The sequence below is a fragment of the Pseudophryne corroboree genome, chromosome 6 (assembly GCF_028390025.1).
Source record: "Pseudophryne corroboree isolate aPseCor3 chromosome 6, aPseCor3.hap2, whole genome shotgun sequence".
Classification (NCBI taxonomy): domain Eukaryota; kingdom Metazoa; phylum Chordata; class Amphibia; order Anura; family Myobatrachidae; genus Pseudophryne; species Pseudophryne corroboree.
The window spans coordinates 842,853,296-842,863,556 of NC_086449.1; the positions used below are offsets into that span (position 1 = coordinate 842,853,296).

General features: G+C 45.3%; 1 protein-coding gene across 5 annotated transcripts in view; it reads left to right on the forward strand.

Moving 5' to 3' along the window:
* The first annotated feature begins 1,712 nt into the window (after positions 1 to 1,712).
* The window catches only part of EPS8 (EGFR pathway substrate 8, signaling adaptor), a 611,221-nt gene continuing 602,672 nt past the window's right edge, over positions 1,713 to 10,261 (forward strand). For 2 of the 5 annotated variants that reach the window (XM_063929435.1, XM_063929440.1), the window contains exon 1: positions 1,713 to 1,764. The gene's annotated coding sequence lies outside the window, so the exon portion shown is untranslated. Of the gene's footprint in view, positions 1,765 to 2,282; positions 2,368 to 10,261 lie in introns of those variants that run through there. The other 3 variants (XM_063929438.1, XM_063929443.1, XM_063929445.1) reach the window with 3 other exon arrangements.

The window sequence follows — 10,261 nt, forward strand, 5'->3', positions numbered from 1 at the left end:
AGGAGGACACAATGCTCTGCTCTTCTCTCTTACTGTATGATTACCATCACCTGTGCTGTACCCTAATACTGACCCAGTGCTCATACCTATGTCATACCTACCAACATGACCTCTCCAGGAGGACACAATGCTCTGCTCCTGCTCTTCCCTCTTACTGTATGATTACCATCACCTGTGCTGTACCCTAATACTGACCCAGTGCTCATACCTATGTTATACCACCCAACATGACCCTCTCCAGGAGAACACAATGCTCTGCTCCTGCTCTCCCTCTTACTGTATGATTACCATCACCTGTGCTGTACCCCAATACTGACCCAGTGCTCATACCTATGTCATACCTCCCAACATGACCTCTCCAGGAGGACACAATGCTCTGCTCCTGCACTTCCCTCTTACTGTATGATTACCATCACCTGTGCTGTACCCTAATACTGACCCAGTGCTCATACCTATGTCATACCTCCCAACATGACCTCTCCAGGAGGACACAATGCTCTGCTCCTGCTCTTCCCTCTTATTGTATGATTACCATCACCTGTGCTGTACCCTAATACTGACCCAGTGCTCATACCTATGTCATACCTCCCAACATGACCCTCTCCAGGAGGACACAATGCTCTGCTCCTGCTCTTCCCTCTTACTGTATGATTACCATCACCTGTGCTGAAACACCTTTCTTATTCATTAACCTGTTCAACACAGGTGCCGGCAATCATAAATTAAGAGAAAAGTCCAGAAGCGGAGCATTGTGTCCCTCCTGGAGAGGGTCATGTTGGGAGGTGTGATATCAGGCGGCGGATGGGTAGGCAGTGGTGTGTACCCAGCCTAAGGGTACTATGTACTAAGCAGTGATAAAAGTGGAGAAGTGAGCCAGTGGAGAAGTTCCCTGATTGGTTGCCAATGGCAACTTCTCCACTTTTATCACTGCTTAGTACATCTCCCCCTTAGTGTCAGGTACACACACATCTGCCCATGTGTGATATGGAAATGTGCACTAGACATGGGCCCTCATTCCGAGTTGATCGGTCGCAAGGCGAATTTAGCAGAGTTACACACGCTAAGCCGCCGCCTACTGGGAGTGAATCTTAGCTTCTTAAAATTGCGACCGATGTATTCGCAATATTGCGATTACTAACTACTTAGCAGTTTCAGAGTAGCTTCAGACTTACTCTGCCTGTGCGATCAGTTCAGTGCTTGTCGTTCCTGTTTGACGTCACAAACACACCCAGCGTTCGCCCAGGCACTCCCACCGTTTCTCCGGCCACTCCTGCGTTTTTTCCGGAAACGGTAGCGTTTTCAGCCACACGCCCCTGAAACGCCGTGTTTCCGCCCAGTAACACCCATTTCCTGTCAATCACATTACGATCGCCGGAGCGATGAAAAAGCCGTGAGTAAAATTACTTTCTACATAGCAAAGTTACTTGGCGCAGTCGCAGTGCGAACATTGCGCATGCGTACTAAGCGGATTTTCATTGCGATGCGATGAAAAATACCGAGCGAACAACTCGGAATGAGGGCCATGGAGCGATACCTTCCATAACGCTACACGGCCGGCAGCAGCTCTGAGCACTGAACGGTTCATCGTGTCTCCTCCTGATGGTGAGTGCACCATGCACAGGGAATTAGTCAGCAAGTGGTTAATCCTGGGTGTCTGTGAGTCCTCCCACCCCTGCCTGCTGCTTTGTATTAATGATTAATTGTTGCTCCCAGGCACAGGTAATGCTTCCATCAGTGTATGAGCTCACAGACAGGCCGCTGTATGTAAGTATAGGCTTATTATTTACATTTCTCTGTAACTGGATCCTGGCCGCTCACCTGCTTTCTATCCCTGGGGTTGTGTTACATGATGCCGCCTCAGACGTCTGACTTTTATACCTCACTCACTTTCCCAGAGTCCTCTGTGCAGGTCCCCCTGGTCTGCTGTCATTGTGTCATATAGACAACTGGGGTACCTATCTGCTCAGGTGGGCTACATACTGTCTGCCGGGTTACCTGGCAGCTCAGGTGGGCTACATACTGTCTGCCGGGATACCTGCCAGCTCAGGTGGGCTACATACTGTCTGCCGGATTACCTGCCAGCTCAGGTGGGCTACATACTGTCTGCCGGATTACCTGCCAGCTCAGGTGGGCTACATACTGTCTGCCGGATTACCTGCCAGCTCAGGTGGGCTACATACTGTCTGCCGGATTACCTGTCAGCTCAAGTGGGCTACATACTGTCTGCCGGATTACCTGCCAGCTTAAGTGGGCTACATACTGTCTGCCGGATTACCTGCCAGCTCAGGTGGGCTAAATACTGTCTGCCGGATTACCTGCCAGCTCAGGTGGGCTACATATTGTCTGCCAGGCTGCCTATCTATTCAGGTGGGCCACTTCACATCTTCCCTGTCACCTGGTCAGGAGGGCTGCTTGCTGTATACTGTATGGGCCAGGTTACATGTTTGGGTGGATACTTGCTGTATACTGTATGGGCCAGGTTACCTGTTTGGGTGATATACTTGCTGTATACTGTATGGGCCAGGTTACCTGTTTGGGTGGATACTTGCTATATACTGTATGGGCCAGGTTACCTGTTTGGGTGATGGACATGCTGTATACTGTATGGGCCAGGTTACCTGTTTCGGTGATATACTTGCTGTATACTGTATGGGCCAGGTTACCTGTTTGGGTGATAGACTTGCTGTATACTGTATGTGCCAGGTTACATGTTTGGGTGATAGACTTGCTGTATACTGTATGGGCCAGGTTACATGTTTGGGTGATATACTTGCTGTATACTGTATGGTCCAGGTTACATGTTTGGGTGATAGACTTGCTGTATACTGTATGGGCCAGGTTACATGTTTGGGTGATATACTTGCTGTATACTGTATGGTCCAGGTTACATGTTTGGGTGATAGACTTGCTGTATACTGTATGGGCCAGGTTACATGTTTGGGTGATATACTTGCTGTATACTGTATGGTCCAGGTTACCTGTTTGGGTGATATACTTGCTGTATACTGTATGGTCCAGGTTACATGTTTGGGTGATAGACTTGCTGTATACTGTATGGTCCAGGTTACATGTTTGGGTGGATACTTGCTGTATACTGTATGGGCCAGGTTACATGTTTGGGTGGATACTTGCTGTATACTGTATGGTCCAGGTTACCTGTTTGGGTGATAGACTTGCTGTATACTGTATGGGCCAGGTTACATGTTTGGGTGGATACTTGCTGTATACTGTATGGGCCAGGTTACATGTTTGGGTGATATACTTGCTGTATACTGTATGGGCCAGGTTACATGTTTGGGTGATATACTTGCTGTATACTGTATGGGCCAGGTTACCTGTTTGGGTGATATACTTGCTGTATACTGTATGGGCCAGGTTACATGTTTGGGTGGATACTTGCTGTATACTGTATGTGCCAGGTTACATGTTTGGGTGATAGACTTGCTGTATACTGTATGGGCCAGGTTACATGTTTGGGTGATATACTTGCTGTATACTGTATGGGCCAGGTTACATGTTTGGGTGATATACTTGCTGTATACTGTATGGGCCAGGTTACATGTTTGGGTGATATACTTGCTGTATACTGTATGGGCCAGGTTACATGTTTGGGTGGATACTTGCTGTATACTGTATGGGCCAGGTTACATGTTTGGGTGGATACTTGCTGTATACTGTATGGGCCAGGTTACATGTTTGGGTGATATACTTGCTGTATACTGTATGGGCCAGGTTACATGTTTGGGTGATATACTTGCTGTATACTGTATGGGCCAGGTTACATGTTTGGGTGATATACTTGCTGTATACTGTATGGGCCAGGTTACCTGTTTGGGTGATATACTTGCTGTATACTGTATGGGCCAGGTTACCTGTTTGGGTGATATACTTGCTGTATACTGTATGGGCCAGGTTACCTGTTTGGGTGATATACTTGCTGTATACTGTATGGGCCAGGTTACATGTTTGGGTGATAGACTTGCTGTATACTGTATGGGCCAGGTTACATGTTTGGGTGATAGACTTGCTGTATACTGTATGGGCCAGGTTACCTGTTTGGGTGATAGACTTGCTGTATACTGTATGGGCCAGGTTACATGTTTGGGTGATAGACTTGCTGTATACTGTATGGGCCAGGTTACATGTTTGGGTGATATACTTGCTGTATACTGTATGGGCCAGGTTACCTGTTTGGGTGATATACTTGCTGTATACTGTATGGGCCAGGTTACATGTTTGGGTGATATACTTGCTGTATACTGTATGGGCCAGGTTACATGTTTGGGTGATAGACTTGCTGTATACTGTATGGTCCAGGTTACATGTTTGGGTGATATACTTGCTGTATACTGTATGGGCCAGGTTACATGTTTGGGTGATATACTTGCTGTATACTGTATGGGCCAGGTTACATGTTTGGGTGATATACTTGCTGTATACTGTATGGGCCAGGTTACATGTTTGGGTGATATACTTGCTGTATACTGTATGGGCCAGGTTACATGTTTGGGTGATAGACTTGCTGTATACTGTATGGGCCAGGTTACATGTTTGGGTGGATACTTGCTGTATACTGTATGGGCCAGGTTACATGTTTGGGTGATATACTTGCTGTATACTGTATGGGCCAGGTTACATGTTTGGGTGATATACTTGCTGTATACTGTATGGGCCAGGTTACATGTTTGGGTGATATACTTGCTGTATACTGTATGGGCCAGGTTACATGTTTGGGTGGATACTTGCTGTATACTGTATGGGCCAGGTTACCTGTTTGGGTGATATACTTGCTGTATACTGTATGGGCCAGGTTACCTGTTTGGGTGATATACTTGCTGTATACTGTATGGGCCAGGTTACATGTTTGGGTGATATACTTGCTGTATACTGTATGGGCCAGGTTACATGTTTGGGTGATATACTTGCTGTATACTGTATGGGCCAGGTTACCTGTTTGGGTGATATACTTGCTGTATACTGTATGGGCCAGGTTACATGTTTGGGTGGATACTTGCTGTATACTGTATGGGCCAGGTTACATGTTTGGGTGGATACTTGCTGTATACTGTATGGGCCAGGTTACATGTTTGGGTGGATACTTGCTGTATACTGTATGGGCCAGGTTACATGTTTGGGTGATATACTTGCTGTATACTGTATGGTCCAGGTTACATGTTTGGGTGATATACTTGCTGTATACTGTATGGGCCAGGTTACATGTTTGGGTGGATACTTGCTGTATACTGTATGGGCCAGGTTACATGTTTGGGTGATATACTTGCTGTATACTGTATGGGCCAGGTTACATGTTTGGGTGATATACTTGCTGTATACTGTATGGGCCAGGTTACATGTTTGGGTGGATACTTGCTGTATACTGTATGGGACAGGTTACATGTTTGGGTGGATACTTGCTGTATACTGTATGGGCCAGGTTACATGTTTGGGTGGATACTTGCTGTATACTGTATGGGCCAGGTTACATGTTTGGGTGATATACTTGCTGTATACTGTATGGGCCAGGTTACATGTTTGGGTGATATACTTGCTGTATACTGTATGGGCCAGGTTACATGTTTGGGTGATATACTTGCTGTATACTGTATGGGCCAGGTTACATGTTTGGGTGATATACTTGCTGTATACTGTATGGGCCAGGTTACATGTTTGGGTGATATACTTGCTGTATACTGTATGGGCCAGGTTACATGTTTGGGTGATATACTTGCTGTATACTGTATGGGCCAGGTTACATGTTTGGGTGATATACTTGCTGTATACTGTATGGGCCAGGTTACATGTTTGGGTGATATACTTGCTGTATACTGTATGGGCCAGGTTACATGTTTGGGTGATATACTTGCTGTATACTGTATGGGCCAGGTTACATGTTTGGGTGGATACTTGCTGTATACTGTATGGGCCAGGTTACATGTTTGGGTGGATACTTGCTGTATACTGTATGGGCCAGGTTACATGTTTGGGTGGATACTTGCTGTATACTGTATGGGCCAGGTTACATGTTTGGGTGATATACTTGCTGTATACTGTATGGTCCAGGTTACATGTTTGGGTGATATACTTGCTGTATACTGTATGGGCCAGGTTACATGTTTGGGTGGATACTTGCTGTATACTGTATGGGCCAGGTTACATGTTTGGGTGATATACTTGCTGTATACTGTATGGGCCAGGTTACATGTTTGGGTGATATACTTGCTGTATACTGTATGGGCCAGGTTACATGTTTGGGTGGATACTTGCTGTATACTGTATGGGACAGGTTACATGTTTGGGTGGATACTTGCTGTATACTGTATGGGCCAGGTTACATGTTTGGGTGATATACTTGCTGTATACTGTATGGTCCAGGTTACATGTTTGGGTGATATACTTGCTGTATACTGTATGTGCCAGGTTACCTGTTTGGGTGGATACTTGCTGTATACTGTATGGGCCAGGTTACATGTTTGGGTGATATACTTGCTGTATACTGTATGGGCCAGGTTACATGTTTGGGTGATATACTTGCTGTATACTGTATGGGCCAGGTTACATGTTTGGGTGATATACTTGCTGTATACTGTATGTGCCAGGTTACATGTTTGGGTGATAGACTTGCTGTATACTGTATGGGCCAGGTTACCTGTTTGGGTGATAGACTTGCTGTATACTGTATGGTCCAGGTTACATGTTTGGGTGATATACTTGCTGTATACTGTATGTGCCAGGTTACCTGTTTGGGTGATAGACTTGCTGTATACTGTATGGGCCAGGTTACCTGTTTGGGTGGATACTTGCTGTATACTGTATGTGCCAGGTTACATGTTTGGGTGATATACTTGCTGTATACTGTATGTGCCAGGTTACATGTTTGGGTGATATACTTGCTGTATACTGTATGTGCCAGGTTACATGTTTGGGTGATAGACTTGCTGTATACTGTATGGGCCAGGTTACATGTTTGGGTGATAGACTTGCTGTATACTGTATGGGCCAGGTTACATGTTTGGGTGATAGACTTGCTGTATACTGTATGGGCCAGGTTACCTGTTTGGGTGATATACTTGCTGTATACTGTATGGGCCAGGTTACATGTTTGGGTGATATACTTGCTGTATACTGTATGGGACAGGTTACATGTTTGGGTGATATACTTGCTGTATACTGTATGGGCCAGGTTACCTGTTTGGGTGATATACTTGCTGTATACTGTATGGGCCAGGTTACCTGTTTGGGTGATATACTTGCTGTATACTGTATGGGCCAGGATACCTGTTTGGGTGGATACTTGCTGTATACTGTATGGGCCAGGTTACATGTTTGGGTGGATACTTGCTGTATACTGTATGGGCCAGGTTACATGTTTGGGTGATATACTTGCTGTATACTGTATGGGCCAGGTTACCTGTTTGGGTGGATACTTGCTGTATACTGTATGGGCCAGGTTACCTGTTTGGGTGATATACTTGCTGTATACTGTATGGGCCAGGTTACCTGTTTGGGTGATATACTTGCTGTATACTGTATGGGCCAGGTTACATGTTTGGGTGATAGACTTGCTGTATACTGTATGGGCCAGGTTACATGTTTGGGTGATAGACTTGCTGTATACTGTATGGGCCAGGTTACATGTTTGGGTGATATACTTGCTGTATACTGTATGTGCCAGGTTACATGTTTGGGTGATAGACTTGCTGTATACTGTATGGGCCAGGTTACCTGTTTGGGTGATAGACTTGCTGTATACTGTATGGGCCAGGTTACATGTTTGGGTGATATACTTGCTGTATACTGTATGGGCCAGGTTACATGTTTGGGTGGATACTTGCTGTATACTGTATGGGCCAGGTTACCTGTTTGGGTGATATACTTGCTGTATACTGTATGGGCCAGGTTACCTGTTTGGGTGATATACTTGCTGTATACTGTATGGGCCAGGTTACCTGTTTGGGTGATATACTTGCTGTATACTGTATGGGCCAGGTTACCTGTTTGGGTGATAGACTTGCTGTATACTGTATGAGCCAGGTTACATGTTTGGGTGATATACTTGCTGTATACTGTATGGGCCAGGTTACATGTTTGGGTGATATACTTGCTGTATACTGTATGGGCCAGGTTACATGTTTGGGTGATATACTTGCTGTATACTGTATGGGCCAGGTTACATGTTTGGGTGATATACTTGCTGTATACTGTATGAGCCAGGTTACATGTTTGGGTGATATACTTGCTGTATACTGTATGGGCCAGGTTACATGTTTGGGTGATAGACTTGCTGTATACTGTATGGGCCAGGTTACATGTTTGGGTGATATACTTGCTGTATACTGTATGGGCCAGGTTACATGTTTGGGTGGATACTTGCTGTATACTGTATGGGCCAGGTTACATGTTTGGGTGGATACTTGCTGTATACTGTATGGGCCAGGTTACATGTTTGGGTGGATACTTGCTGTATACTGTATGGGCCAGGTTACATGTTTGGGTGGATACTTGCTGTATACTGTATGGGCCAGGTTACATGTTTGGGTGATATACTTGCTGTATACTGTATGTGCCAGGTTACCTGTTTGGGTGATATACTTGCTGTATACTGTATGGGCCAGGTTACCTGTTTGGGTGGATACTTGCTGTATACTGTATGGGCCAGGTTACATGTTTGGGTGGATACTTGCTGTATACTGTATGGGCCAGGTTACATGTTTGGGTGGATACTTGCTGTATACTGTATGGGCCAGGTTACCTGTTTGGGTGATATACTTGCTGTATACTGTATGGGCCAGGTTACATGTTTGGGTGATAGACTTGCTGTATACTGTATGGGCCAGGTTACATGTTTGGGTGATAGACTTGCTGTATACTGTATGGGCCAGGTTACATGTTTGGGTGATAGACTTGCTGTATACTGTATGGGCCAGGTTACATGTTTGGGTGATAGACTTGCTGTATACTGTATGGGCCAGGTTACATGTTTGGGTGATATACTTGCTGTATACTGTATGGGCCAGGTTACATGTTTGGGTGGATACTTGCTGTATACTGTATGGGCCAGGTTACATGTTTGGGTGATAGACTTGCTGTATACTGTATGGGCCAGGTTACCTGTTTGGGTGATAGACTTGCTGTATACTGTATGGGCCAGGTTACATGTTTGGGTGATAGACTTGCTGTATACTGTATGGGCCAGGTTACCTGTTTGGGTGGATACTTGCTGTATACTGTATGGGCCAGGTTACCTGTTTGGGTGATATACTTGCTGTATACTGTATGGGCCAGGTTACATGTTTGGGTGATAGACTTGCTGTATACTGTATGGGCCAGGTTACCTGTTTGGGTGGATACTTGCTGTATACTGTATGGTCCAGGTTACATGTTTGGGTGATATACTTGCTGTATACTGTATGGGCCAGGTTACATGTTTGGGTGATATACTTGCTGTATACTGTATGGGCCAGGTTACCTGTTTGGGTGGATACTTGCTGTATACTGTATGGGCCAGGTTACATGTTTGGGTGATGGACTTGCTGTATACTGTATGGGCCAGGTTACTTGTTTGGGTGGATACTTGCTGTATACTGTATGGGCCAGGTTACATGTTTGGGTGATATACTTGCTGTATACTGTATGGGCCAGGTTACATGTTTGGGTGATAGACTTGCTGTATACTGTATGTGCCAGGTTACATGTTTGGGTGATATACTTGCTGTATACTGTATGGGCCAGGTTACATGTTTGGGTGATATACTTGCTGTATACTGTATGGGCCAGGTTACATGTTTGGGTGATATACTTGCTGTATACTGTATGGGCCAGGTTACATGTTTGGGTGATATACTTGCTGTATACTGTATGGGCCAGGTTACATGTTTGGGTGATATACTTGCTGTATACTGTATGGGCCAGGTTACATGTTTGGGTGATATACTTGCTGTATACTGTATGGGCCAGGTTACATGTTTGGGTGATATACTTGCTGTATACTGTATGGGCCAGGTTACATGTTTGGGTGATATACTTGCTGTATACTGTATGGGCCAGGTTACCTGTTTGGGTGATAGACTTGCTGTATACTGTATGGGACAGGTTACATGTTTGGGTGGATACTTGCTGTATACTGTATGGGCCAGGTTACATGTTTGGGTGGATACTTGCTGTATACTGTATGGGCCAGGTTACCTGTTTGGGTGGATACTTGCTGTATACTGTATGGGCCAGGTTACATGTTTGGGTGGATACTTGCTGTATACTGTATGGG